Source organism: Oryctolagus cuniculus, chromosome 4 (assembly GCF_964237555.1).
Source record: "Oryctolagus cuniculus chromosome 4, mOryCun1.1, whole genome shotgun sequence".
In the NCBI taxonomy this organism is placed as follows: domain Eukaryota; kingdom Metazoa; phylum Chordata; class Mammalia; order Lagomorpha; family Leporidae; genus Oryctolagus; species Oryctolagus cuniculus.
This window is the reverse complement of record NC_091435.1, coordinates 7,300,631-7,314,749: the sequence shown is the minus strand read 5'-3', so window position 1 is coordinate 7,314,749 and position 14,119 is coordinate 7,300,631. Positions and strand designations below refer to the sequence as shown.

Sequence of the window (14,119 nt, the reverse complement as noted above, 5' to 3'; positions counted from 1 at the left end):
TTTGCCTGGAGTGGCCGTTTCTAAAAACGACGGTGTGCGAAACAGCCTCTGGGCTCAGAGCCTCCCAGGACAGAGACTCCCCGCCTGCAGACCTGGTGTATGTGCTGGCCATGGCCGCTAGGCTGTCTGACCACGCGCGGCTGCCCGGAGGCCTCCTCCCCCTGAGCCTGAAGAGGAAGAAGAGCTTTTGTCCTATTGGTTGATTCTTATTTTTTAAGAAAGATTTATTTATTCATTTGAAATGCAGAGTGACGGAGATGCATAGAGTGAACTCTTCCACCTGCTGGTTCTCTTCCCGAATGCCCACAGCTGCCAGGGCTGGGCCAGGCCAAAGCCAGGAGCCAGGAACTCCATGCTGGTCTCTCCCATCGGTGGCAGGGGCACAAAGGACTTGGGTTTTCCGCTGCCTCCAGGCCCACCGTGCTTGGCGCCACTTTGTGTGTTCATCATGCTAGGAGGACAACTGTGCCTGCCTCTCCTCCTCCCCAAGTTGGAGCCACTTTCTTCTGTTTGATGCTTCGCTGAAAACTTTAAGCTGAAGGCATCTGTCCTGAGGGGAAGGAACCTGCATGAAAGGTGTCTGGCTAGGGCTGGTGTCCGCTGATCCCCCCCAGAGCTGCTGCCCCTGGGGCTGGACCCCATTTCCCAAACTCTCTGCAGGGAAGGGTGCCCACAGTGATGGGACCTAGCCCAGTCCCCAGGCCCTGGGTCCTGGATGTGCCCCCGCTGTATGGTCCTGCACCTGTGCCTGGGGGTGATGAGGTCAGGAACGGAGGAGTCTGGGTCCCGAGTCAGTGGTGGAGCCGCCAGCTCCCTTGAGAAACAGCAGAGGGATGGTATTTTGTGTCTGTTATCAAAACAAGCCTCATTTATGATCTTAGGGGCAGAAACATGCACTCCAACAAGCATACACAAAGTTATGGTGTGTGGTGGGGGTGTTCCCGGAAAGAGAAAAGCAAGTTGAAGATGGAGCGCTGGGGTTTGGTGTTTATAAGAATTAGCATGTGGTTAATTGAGTGCTGCATCTGCTACTCCAGTGCCTTTAAAAACAAACAGAACTTTAAAAATAAAGCAAACCAAACCTCCCTGCGAGTGGGGCTGGATGGGGGTCTCGCGGGACCCCTGCTGGCGAGGCAACCGGACAGTTGCGTCCTGGGGAGCTGGGAGCGAGGCTGGGCTGCCTGCAGATGAGTGGCTGAAGCGAGGCACAGGAATGGAGTTCAGGGGAACCACAGAGCCTGGGGAAGGTGAGTTTGTGGGGAGAGCAGGAGAGACCGCTGCGGGAGCCACGAGGGTCAGGCAGGGCTGTGCCAGCGACCAAGACGGGGCGCAGGGAGCGAGGTGGGGAAGGGTCTGTGCGCCTGAGCCTCAGGGCTGTGTCCAGAGTAATTGCGGGAACTGCTGGGCCGGGGAGAAGGGACCACTGCAGGCCTGGGCTGGGAGAGGTGCAGCAGACCTCGCCAGCGTGCGTGCAGGGGTGTGCGGGGATATCCAGAGGGGAGGTAAAGCTGTTTGTAGACAAATCCTGGGTGTGACTCGGAGCAGGGCACCTGAGACACATCTGCACTGCTCAGCAGGGCGAGCTGTGGCCACAGCGGACAAGCGGCCGTCTCTCCTGTGTCACGGCACAGATGATGACACGAACAACTTCCCACCCTCGCCTCCCACGGGCCCCCTAGGGGCTTGCCCTGGGCCCTGGCTGTGCAGGCACTGGTCACGTGGTTGCACCTGGGGGGCTGCACAACTCCGTCAGCCTGGCAGGGATCACGCACAGGGAACACGCCCCGTGCCAGCCATGTGAGTGCCACTGACATGACCAGGACTGAGACTTTCCCTGATGCACCTGCCTCGAGGCTGGTTTCTCTGGAGTTTGGCTTGGCATCAAAGCGTCCTGTGTAAAGACCAGTGAGGACCCAGCCTCCTCCCCTCCCTTCTTGAGAGATGATCAGTTCACACAGAGCTGGCGAGGGTGCGAGGGTGCGAGGGTGCGAGGGTGTGCGGCCGCGCGGTGCTGGGATTTAACTGGACAGAAATAACATCTACGGCAGAGCTGGAGGACTGGGGTCGCCGAGCCAGGGGCATGATGTGGTCACCTTTAGGTGCCTTGTCATTGCCGGGGACGCTGCCCTGGGCTGAGTTTGAGGCCTCCTCCTGGAACATGTGTGCGTTTCAGTCACACACGGGGCTGATGAGTGCAAGTCCCACGTCCAGGAAAACTTTTCAAAGGGTGCGTTTAACGTTTTAATGCCCTAGGAAAATCCTGAGAAAAATGGACCTCAAATGGGTGTGCAAAATCAAAGACTGGAAGGAACTGGACCCGGATGCTAACAGGGGAACTCTGCGGGGAAGGGATTGACTTATGAGTACGTTTCATTTTCCCATAGAACATTCTGGATCTTCCACGTGTCCTAGAATGAGTTTATGCCACAGCTTGAGCATCTCTTATTCAAAATCTTCGGCACTAGAAGAATTTAGCATGTGACATCTTCCCCCCCCCCCCCCCGATTTTGGAATATTTGTACAAGCATAATGAGACATCCGGGGACCAGGACCCAAATCTAAACACAAAATTCATTTATGTTTCATAGACACCTTGTAGCTTATCAGGTAACTTTCTGCACTATTTTTTAATGCTCCTGTGTTTGGACGACCACCTGTCACTCTCCTGTGTGGGGTCACACGTGGGGTCTTGCACTTGTGGTGTCACAGCGGCACCGGCCATTGCAGCCACTTGGGGAGTAAACCAAGCAGATGCAGGACCTCTCTCTCTCTCTCTCTTTCTCTCTCTGCCTCTCTGTAACTCTGCCTTTCAAATAAATAAATAAATAATCTTTTTTTTTTTTAAAGAAAAAACAGTGAGTAACAGATGTTGGCAAGGTGTGGAGAAGGTGGTGCCTCTGCTGGGACCGCACAGTGATGCAAGTGTTGTGGCAAACGGCACTGACGCCCCACAAGGTCACGTGTAGAACTACCACGGCACCAGGCATCCCAGCTCTGGGTGTCAACCCCAGAGAGCTGCAAGCAGGGACTCCAGCAGCCACTTGCACAGCCGTGTTCGCGGCTGCAGCCTTCCCGACAGTGAAGGAGCGGAACCCCCGGAGGCCACGTGGCGTACACCTGTGAGGCGGGGACTCCTGACACCTTGGAGCCGACACGCTAGGTGCAGCAAAGGGCAAGTCCATGAGTGCACTTCCGTGAGGAACCCAGAAGAGACAAAGGAGCAGAACTGAGCTTCCGAGGAGCTGGAGGGAGGGGAACAGGGTTTACTGGTGTGGGGAGATCCCAGAGTTCTGGAGATGCATCGTTGGGTTCCATGACATGGGGACAGTCCGGAATGCCACCACACTGTGCACCTACAGCCACCAAAACGGCAAATGTAACGGCTGATGTATGTTGCCACAACTAAACATGATCGACTCAAATCATCCTTGTGCTCCTCAGAGCCCTCTGATGGCCTATGAGATGAGGCTCACTTTAATTTTTAAATATTTTATCTATGTGAGAGGTAGAGGTAGAGTTACAGAGAGAGGGAGAGAGGGAGAGAGGGAGAGAGGGAGAGAGAGAAGTCTTCCATCTGCTGGTTCACCCCCAGTTCGCTGCAATGGCCAGGGCTGGGTCAGGCTGAAGCCAGGATCCAGGAGCTTCTTCCAGGTCTCCCACGTGGGTGCAGGTGCCCAAGGACCTGAGCCATCCTCCACTGCTTTCCCAGGCCATAGCAGAGAGCTAGATCGGAAGTGGAGCAGCCAGGACTCGAACCGGCGCCCACATGGAATGCCAGCACTGCAGGAAGAGGCTTATACAGTGCCGACGCCCCCCCCCCCCGCTCACTTTTCTTTTACTTTGCATCCCCTCTTCCCAGATTAAAAAATATGGTAATTTTGTTCTACAAAACTTCAAAAGAGGAGGCAACTTAAAACGCGGGGCCTCTTGCCATCTCGTGGGGAAGGCGTTTTCTCTGGTGGGAAGCAAGCAGCTTGTTAAACACACGGTGTGAAGTGGAGGTGAGGGAAAAGGCCCTGGAAGGGACCAGCAAGGTCACACCTAAGCCGCCCTGGGTGGAGAGCAGGGTGGGCTCGCTCCAGGCAGGGACGAGGGTGTTCCCGCTTCCTGGTGGACACAGCCGCTGCTCAGGGCAGAGCAGCAGGTGGAAGTCAGGAAGGGACGAGGCCGCTCTGGTTGGGAACGGCAGAGATCCGGCGTGTGGAGCGAATGGCGTGCTTGAGAGTGGAGTGGTGGGGGCAGACGGGGCCGACTCTGAGGGCCTCTGCTGGGCCGGGGGCAGTGCTTCAGCTGCGGGGTGCTCTGTTCCTAGACTCTGCTCTGGGGCGGAGCGTAGACTTGGTGCGAGATCGGGCGAGCTTTTTCCGTAAAGGGCCAGGCAGTAAGTATTCTGGACGTTTTAGGCAACATAGGCTGCATCTTCTTCTTCTTTTTGAAACCGATTTTAACGCTTACAAAATGTAAAACTATCCTTAGAGTTTAGCTTATGAGCAGCTCACAAAGAATCCGCAGGCTGAAGCTGCATTTGGCTCCCTGGGCCGTGGGTTGCCGAAGCCTGGGTCTGACGGGTGCCACTGAGCAGGTGTCTGGAGCTGCCGTGAGAGTGAGGAGCTGGCGATGGGCTAGGGGCCGAACAGAACTGACAGAGCAGGGAGTGTGCGGGGGATGTGCAAGTGGGCGTTGGGGATGGAGGGTGCGATGGTTGGGGCAAGGAAGAAGAGGAGACAGAGGACGGTGCCAGGAAGCCAAAGCAAAGGAGAAGCCCGAGGGGAGGCTGAGGAAGGGACACCAGGGGTGGGAAGGAGGAGGAGACAGCCCCGGCGGGAAGTCACGGGGGGGGGGGCGCAGTGGGACAACCGGCTGCCCACTTGGAAGCAGAATGATGCGTTCCCTTTCTTAGTTCCCTCATTAGCATAAATTCCAAAATAAATCAAGGATTTAAATATAAAAAATGTTTTATGCAGACAATGCACCAAAGTAGAAGATGTATTTTTGAAAAAACAATTCTAAGTGTTCTTTTTTAAAACCATGATAGGAATCCAGAAACTATTCTAAAAGACTGATATTTTTGACAATATAGAAGTTTTCTGTGTCTGTAGAAAAAAGTAAGAAGACAGATCCGGAACAATATTTGCAACACACGTGACACACGGTCCCCGAGTCCAGGGCGGTAAATCCCATGATAGGGAAACACCGGGCAAAGCAGGTAAAGAAGGAGTTTGAGCGAAGCGGTCACAGCAGGAAGCTTAGGAAAGAGCCGGGCAAAATGAAGGCCGCGCCAAGGAGGCAGCAGTGTTACCCTAAGACGGGCAAAACTAAAAAGGAAGACGGATACAGTACGCGGAGGTCACGTTGGGAGAAGTAGAATCTCATGCCTCTGTATGAGGCGTCTTCAAAAGTTCATAGAAGGGACCAGCGCTGTGGCATAGCGGGTAAAGCCGCCACCCGCAGTGCCGGCATCCCATATGGGCCCTGGCATGTGTCCTAGCTGCTCCACTTCCGGTCCAGCTCTCTGCTGTGGCCTGGGAAAGCAGTGGAGGATGGCCCAAGTGCTTGTGCCCTGCACTTGCATGGGAGACCTGGAAGAAGCTCCTGGCTCCTGGCTTTGGATCGGCACAGATCCGGCCGTTGCAGCCATCTGGGGAGTGAACCAGTGGATGGAAGACCGCTCTCTCTCACTCTCTCTCTCTCTCTCTCTCTGCCTCTCTTTCTCTCTCTGTGTAACTCTGACTTTCAAATAAATAAATCTTTAAAAAAAAAGTTCATAGAAAATGTGTGGTATGAAAAAACTATGCATGGATGTCAAAATTTTTTTTGCACCAAAATGAATTTATCTTTTTGTTCCATTTTATTTCCATAGCATTCCCGAGGGGCCTTCCTATCGGTGGCTGTGTGAGACAGCAAGGTAGGATCCTAGTGTAGTAAGGAGTGTACACCCTGGGCTGATATCCAGGGTCCACAGTCCCACTCTAAGGGGTTAACTCACAAAAAAAAACCAACGCCTTACAGCCCTTTGCAAAGCAGTGAAAACATCAGAAAGAGCCTAAATGTCTACCGATAGCAGACAGCTGTGCTGGAACCAGTGGAATACTATGCAGCCATGAAAAAGGATTATTCAACATTTTGGGGTCTTTAGCACTCCACAGAGGTCACCTCTCAAGGAGCTTACATTTCAAATCCCCGGTCCCCACGGCCACCATTCCTGGGGCTTCTAGTTGCTTTTCCACGACAGTTTTCATTATTTCTGATGCTTGTTTTTAAATGGTCTGTTGAGAGACAAGTTCCCTGAGGACGAGGTCCTGCGTTTTGTTCACCGGTGGACCTCAAGCCCCGGAAGAAGTGCCTGGTGCACACAGTAGGGCTGCAGCGCTATTTACTGAGCAGGCGCATGTGGGGACTGGCAACTGGCCCCCCCCCGGGCATTAAGGAGGAAGCAGTGGACGGGCATCTGGGCGATCACGCAGACACCACTTTCTTACTGTGTGCACGCTTGTGTTTGTGAACGCACGTGCGTGTGCGCATGTGCACAAGATGTTCTCAGAAATGCGGGTTTTGATCCATCTCTGAGTTGTAAGTTTGCGTGGGTGTTTCTGCTTTCTCTTTCCATTTTTCTATATTTAAATTTTCCTTTAATAGGCATCCGTCATCTACAAAATCAGTGGGAAACATAAAGCTATTTGTGTTCTGAATAACCAAAACAAATGCTGCCTACAGCCACGGAGACTTGGCCATTGGGATTCACCGGTGCCCCCCCCCCAACCCAACTCATGTCCACCCACACATTGGCACGGCGAATTTCCTTAAGCAAGCCGGGACTCGCAGACTTAATGAGGATAAAGATCAAGACGAGACCTGTAGGGTTGGGGTTGGCCCAGGTCCAGTGAGCCGTTCTCCACGAGATGGGAGACGACAGAGCGGGAAGTGGTGCAGCCACAAGTCAAGGACCAGCAGGAGCCAGCAGAAGCGGGGGCAGGCAAGGACAGGTCCTTCCCCGGAGACTTTGCGGGGGCGTGGCCCTGCTCTCCCCCAGAATTGCCAAAGGCAGACTGCTGCTGCTTTGAGCCACCCCGTTTGAGGCAACTTTTCATGACGACGCCAAGACCCTCAGATGAGGACTGGCGCAGGGTGGTGTTGGGGGAGTGGTGGAGGCCGAGACCAGGCTGCGTGGGGGAACGCGGTGGTTGATCAGTCAGCCAGCAAGGGACAGGAAGGGTAGATGACGCGTTTGAAGGCACAGATGGATGGAACAGGGACTCTGTGTGTGTGCAGGGCAGGAGAGTGTGTGTGTGCATGGATGCCATGAGAGAGAGTGTGTGTGTGCATGTGTCATGCGTATGTGCACGTGTGCCATTGTTTGTGTGTGTGCACAATGGGGGTGTGTGTACATGTGTGCCAGGGGCGTGTGTGTGCACAATGGGGGTGTGTGTACATGTGTGCCATCGTTTGTGTGTGTGCGCAATGGGGGTGTGTGTACATGTGTGCCAGGGGCGTGTGTGTGCGCAATGGGGGTGTGTGTACATGTGTGCCAGGGGCGTGTGTGTGCGCGTGTGCCATAAGGATGCGTGCACACATGTGCACGTGCATGCCATGTATGTGTGCATGTGCCATGGCTGTGTGTGTGTGTGCTATGTGTGTGTGCAGTTCTGAGCACACTCACATGGACAGGAACCAAAGGCATTGCCAGGAACGGGGGCAGCGGGGGGCTCAATGGGCTGGTGACCACCACTGAGGGGAGACGGGCGTGGGCAGAGAAGGGGGTGCACTTGCTCGCAGAGAGGTGGGCACAGCGCAGAGCGGCGGCGCGGAGACGGCGAGGGAACGCTGGCGCCGCCCCGCTCCAGTCTGCGTGTGCGGGAGCCTCCGCCCGGCTCACTTTGGAGCGCACATTTCAGGAAAAGCCTCTTTCAGCAGATTCGTTGAATTGATTCTGCGTCGAGCAACGCAAGCGAGTGCGCGCGGCTCAGCGGCAGAGCGGGCGAGGCGCAGCCCCCGTGGGCGGCGGGGAAGAGCACGCGCGTGACTTCCGGAAGTGTGCTTTGTACTCGCACCTGCACTCGGCGCTTTGCATGGCGGCCCGAGAGCCCACGAACAGAACGGCGGGCGAACAGAACGTGACCCGGGCACAGACTGGACCGTTACTCAGCCTCGCAAAGGGAGGGGAGTGTGGCACCTGCTCCACCAGGGGCAAACCTTGAGGACGCAATGCCAGTGGAACAAGCCAGCCACCAAGGCGCTCGCGTTGTACATCTCCACTTCCGTGCGGTCCCTGGAGCAGCCAAATCCCAAAGGAAGGAGAGTAGGACAGGGGTGCCCAGGTGGGGGCAGGGAGAACAGGCAGTTAAGGGCTTAACTGGTCCCGGCCCCGGTCCAGACGCTGCTGCCATCCCGTCCCGCACGCTGACTCCCTGTCCAAGTCTTTATCTGAAGTTTCTGTCCTTGTCACTATGTCTTAGGAGGCGCGTGAGGGTGAGCTGGCGCTTATGTGTCCTCTGCCTTGAGCTGCTGAGATGACGGGAGCCTACTGCGATCGGAGCTGGAGACGGGTCTGAACGTTCAAGGTCACAGGTGTACGTGTGGGGAAACAGCTCCTACAGTCCACTGGGGACTTGTGCCCGCCACTGAAGGACAAGGGGTCCTATTAGAATTCTAGCTTGGGGGCCCCACAATGAGAATTTAAATTTAGAATGTCTAGAACCTCCGCAAGGTCAGAACAGTGACGCTGGCCACTCGTGGGATACAGTTTCTGTAAAATGTGCAATTTCATTGCTTAAAGGAGAAAACTGACGGTCACACTGGCCTGGACAAAGGAGACAGGCATCCAGCATCCTGGCTTTCTCTTAAGGGAATCTCAAGAATCAGAACCCTGGCAGTTAGAACTGTGACGACCCAGTAGGACTGCCGTGTCCTGTTGTATAGGTTGCTCACAAAACAAAGGTGCACAGATGATGGCAGTAGGAGGGCTGTGCTTTGCCTGCCCACTCCTGGTGGGGTCCGGAGCCCTAGGTTCGTCACTGGCCAAGTGCCCCACTGGGTCACTGGGAGACTGCCATGACCTCATGCCCTGCAGAAGGTAGGGTCTGCTCAGAGCCCAGGGCTGTGGTGCTGGGCAAGCCTGGGCTGGAGTCTTGCTCTCCCAGCTCCCGAGCTTAGCCTGCTTCCAAATGTTGAGAATAAGCCCAAGCTTGCAGCATTACCATGAGAAGAGACAAATCCCGCCCGTGCGGCACCCGGTCCGCACGCAGAGGACTTTGAGCAAATGGTGGCCGCTCTGACAATGCTGGGTCAGAGGAGCCACACGATTTGTAAGTCAAATCATCCCTATTTTTATAAGCCCAGCATTGTCCTGGAAACGGTGGGAAATGCAGAAGCGATCTAAGACACAGATGGCTAGACCCATCTGGAGGCAAACAGCCTGCTGGGTAGCATGGGCCCTGCCGGCTGTCCCACACCAGCGTGGACACAGGCATCGTGGAGGAGGTGGGCACTGATGGTGGCCCCCAAGTGTGGAAAGAAGAACGGCAACCCTTGCTGAGTAGAGTCTGCCACGTGCCACGGCGCCCTGGCTGGGCTGGGACCGCCCGCAGGAAGAGCGCTGGTCTGTCTGATGGGATGGGTGTGCAGGGGAGACTCGGGGTGGGGGGTGCACGGAAGGCTCCTCCATCAGGCCGGCCTTTCTCGGGTCTCTGCAGGCAAAGGAGAGGAAGGCCACGTGCGAGGGCGAGCGTGTGTGTGATTGCACGTGCCTGCAGGGATGGCCTGCACGTGTGGCCACGCGGGGGAGAGAGAAGCAGCTGGCTTGGCTCACGTGTTGGTGGAGCGAATTATCCCAGCCCAGCATGGAGTGGTGGATTTGTACCCGGGATCGGGTCGGCTCTGGAGTGGGGGTGTGTGCGTGGCGGAGAGGGCCAGGTTCACACGCAAGGCTTTCTGGGACAGGCATCAGAGCCGAGCCTGCCGAGCGGGAGAATCCTGCTGTCTTCCCCCACCGTGGGCAGCTGAGGAATGGCGTGGACATTTAGTAAATGCCCTCCCGTGCCAGCAGAGGGCGCTGCAGCTTCCCGTGGTATCTCAGGGTTTTTTTTTTTTTTTTTTTTTTTTTTCCCAGCCTCGCTGTGGATCTGCGTGGGAGCAGGGTTGCCAGTGCAAGGGGCGCCGGACACCTTGCCCACAGTTACACAGCCAGGGCTGTGTTTGGGACCAGGGCACGTTCTGTGAACCAAACAGCACAGAGACGTGAGGCACCCTTGGGTGGAGAGCTGGGTGGGTGACATCCCAGTCTGGGCTCTGTTGCTAGAAACAGAACACCTGTCACTAGGTGCTCACAAAGCTCCGAGGTCCAGGAGCCTGGTGCCTCCGACTGCTCGGCCCTGGAGAGGGCCTCGTGGTGGACGGGCTCGAGTGCAGGGACAAGCTTGTGGGGAGGGGTCCAGTCCCACGAGACCTGCCGCTAGGCTCAGCTTCTTAAAGTTTCCTCCACCTCAGCACTGCCAGGCTGGGGATGGAGCCTCCACTCAAGGACCTGCAGGGACCGAGCTGCCTGCCAGGCATGGCAGGTGCCCCCCACCCCGCCCCAGGTCATGAGCAAGTTGAGTGACGGCTGCAGAACCAAGACCACCAGCTACCCCGGGTGGGGGTCGGCGGAGTCCCGAAAGAAGCAGGGGTACAGGAAGTGAGGCGAGGAAGAGACAGCGCAGAGGAGCGGGGTTCCGGGCTGGGAGGCCGAGGCGCTGTACCCATCCCAGGAGCGGCCCCTGGGCTTGGCAGCTGAGAAGGCACAGGACACTCTGAATAGGGGTGTCCAGGGTGAAGATCAGACTGCCAGACCAGAGGGTAGGCTGGGGGCACCCTTCATCTGCAGGGGAAGGGGGAGGATGGCGGTGTGGCTGCCGGGGACACGAAACCTGGTCCTGGATTTCCAAGTGAAGGAGGCAAAGGAGTGAGCCATGGAACATTCTGGAAAGGAAGCAAGAGTACGGAGCGAGCCAACTCCCTCAGGGATTGGAAAGAATCGAAGGAAGGTGCAAGCGTTGCCCTCAGAGGAAGACCAGGGCACAGCGGGGTGGCCAGGGCTGACCCGACTGTCGGAGACCACCGCATGGCCGACTGCTGAGGGCGTGCCTGGCCAGATTGCACAGGTGAGCGGTCGAGTTATGTCAGTGGCAGAGGTCATGTGGCGCGATGCTGAGGCAGCCAAGGAACTGCCGTGGGCTCCAGGAAACAGCAAGGGGGGGGGGCGTTCGCCCCAGTTAATGATTCGTCCCCCTCAAGACCCCTCCCCATTGTGACTGACCTCTTCACCCCAGCTTCCCAGCGAGCACGCCCTTCCTGCAAACGCCGGAAGCCCCCACTGTTCCCTGGTTCAGGTTAAGCCTCCTGCATCACGAAATCCTGTGTCCACAGAACTGCGCATTTTTCATGATTAATCAATCACGGCACTGTGGATAATGCATACTCGGAGCAAGCAGACATCTGGGCCTCTGCCTCCACCCTGGCAGTGGACAGCGTGTCCCCTGGTGTCCCCACGTAAAATCCTCTACTCCGTTTGCATCCTTCATCTAGGTGACGTCACGCCTCTTCCAGGTTAACCTGACACCCTGGGCGCAGCAGCCACGCTGGTCCCTGGGCCCCTGCACATAACCGTGACAGCTGCTCTTATCCTGTCTTCTTCCTATCAGTGGTCATCCATCCTGGGCAGCACACAGTCCTTAGGGGGGTGGCAGAGGGGACGAGAGAGGTGAGAACTGGATTTCTCAGGCAGACCTGAGACTCAAGACTCCCTCGCTCAGATTCCAGAGTGATGGGAAGCCGAGCCTTCCACAGAGGGAGCAATTGCAGAATACCTTTTTCTCCATGGCTGACAGGTGCCACGCCTCCTTGTCACTCTCCTGGGGAGAGATGGATTTGGACTTGGGTTCTCATGGTGAGGGAGGGAGCATTCAATCCAAACCCTCCAGCTAGCCGGAGCAGTGTTCCATCCCGCTTCCCACAAGCCCTGTCTGCTAGGACCTCTCGCAAGTGGAAAATTGAATTTCATTTCCTCTGCTGCCCCTCTCCTGTGGACAGCAATCACCGGGTTCCAGAGGGGCAGGAAGAGTCCGCGGTGATCCGGCCAGGGCAGTGACTGTGTAATTGAATGTTCAGGGCACAGCGATCTTCCCAAAGATACAGCCCCCATGCCTGCCCACAAAGAAAAAACCTGGCCAACAGGCTCTCCAACGAGGTATGTTTAATATTACAGGATTTTTTTTTAAAAGATATATTTTATTTATTTAGAAGAGAGTTACAGAGGCCGGCGCCGCGGCTCACTAGGCTAATCCTCCGCCTAGCGGCGCCGGCACACCGGGTTCTAGTCCCAGTCGGGGCGCCGGATTCTGTCCCGGTTGCCCCTCTTCCAGGCCAGCCCTCTGCTGTGGTCAGGGAGTGCAGTGGAGGATGGCCCAGGTGCTTGGGCCCTGCACCCGCATGGGAGACCAGGAAAAAGCACCTGGCTCCTGGCTCCTGCCATCGGATCAGCGCAGTGCGCCGGCCGCAGCGTGCCGGCCGCGGCAGCCATTGGAGGGTGAACCAACGGCAAAGGAAGACCTTTCTCTCTGTCTTTCTCTCTCACTGTCCACTCTGCCTGTCAAAAAAAAAAAAAAAAAAAAAAAAAAAAAAAAAAAAAAAAAAGAAGAAGAGAGTTACAGAGAGACGTAGAGACACACACACACATACACAGAGGTCTTCCATCCTCTGGTTCACTCCCCAAATGGCTGCAACGGCCGGGGCTGGGCCAATCTGAAGCCAGGAGCCAGGCGCTTCTTCCAGGTCTCCCACACAGGTGCAGGGGCCCAAGCACTTGAGCCATCTTCCAATGCTTTCCCAGGCCACAGCAGAGAGCTGGATTGGAAGTGGAGCAGCCAGGACTTGAACTAGTGCTCATATGGGATGCCAGCACGGCAGGCCAGGGAGTTAGCCCCTTGCGCCATAGCGCCAGCCCCAACCATGGCTGTTTTCTGCATCGTCTTGCCGCTCGACGTCACCTGTGCTGCACAGTCCACAGGCATCGCGTTGTTTGGCTCTGCATTCGCAGCTTCACTGTTGGCATTTTGAACGGATTAACCCAGGACGGCGGCACCCTCCGAATGGATTTCACTGATTGCTCTAATTCCTACATCAATATACCAGACTTTCTTTCACTTAGCGGTGGTTTAAATTCCTGGTGATACTTGCATAGAATGCAAAGGCCTGCATTTTGCACGTCATTGGATCTGTGTTGTTCTGGAAGAATCTGCAGCTGGCACGTCAGGGCTTTGTGCAGGGACGTCGGCTCTCTGCAGTCATTGTTAAGTTTCTGAGCACTGCCTTAGCCCAGGCCTTGTGGAGGGAAAACCCAAGGATCGGATGTGGGGGCTGAAGACTCTGGGCCCTAGGCAATCACTGGGCCCCTGGCCTTGCTCCATGGGCCCGACTTCTCTGCACCGCAGGGTCTGCCTGCTTAGGGGCTCTGGGTAGAAAGTGGACCACCCCCTCCCACCCCGGTTTCCACCCTCACAGCTACCTACTGGAGGCAAATACATTTTTCAGGCCAAGATAAGACATTTCTTCCAGAAGAAAGCTCAATGCGTCTTTGCATGGCCTCTGTCCAGTGAATAAGCTGCATCTTTTACTATTTTTTTCTAGAATGCCAACGAAGTCCTCTCCATCCTAAGCTTTCCCAAGGCCTCAGAGGTTCTGGCTGATGAGAGGGCAACGCATCCCAGCCACTCACATCCAAAAGGGGAAGCAGCGACTCGCCCTGCGTGTGTCACATGTGTGCGTGGGCGCCTTCTCTCGGCTCCACTTCACTTCCCCAGACAACCCGCTCCTCTGCAGAGTGGCACCGGGAGCCCGTGTTCTCTTCAGAACAGCCTTGGATGGAAGCCGGCCGCCGGCTGCGTTTGGACCCAGCCCAGGGACGGCGGCTGGGTCTCGCGGCTTCCTGGTGGGCGGTCTCTTGGGTTTCCAGTGCTTTTCTCATTGATCCGAGGCACCGTGCCCTGTGCGGTTCCGAGGGGCTGGCAGACAGAGGTCTGAATCTTCTGGCTGGATGTGGGCTCCGGGATTTCTGCTTGGCCCCGTTCCAGGAAGGCCATTTTTTCTT

General features: G+C 56.2%; 1 protein-coding gene across 2 annotated transcripts in view; it reads right to left on the bottom strand.

The window, feature by feature from the left end:
* KCNJ6 (potassium inwardly rectifying channel subfamily J member 6) overlaps positions 1-14,119 on the bottom strand; it is a 260,723-nt gene that overhangs the window by 62,796 nt on the left and 183,808 nt on the right. The window lies entirely within an intron of this gene.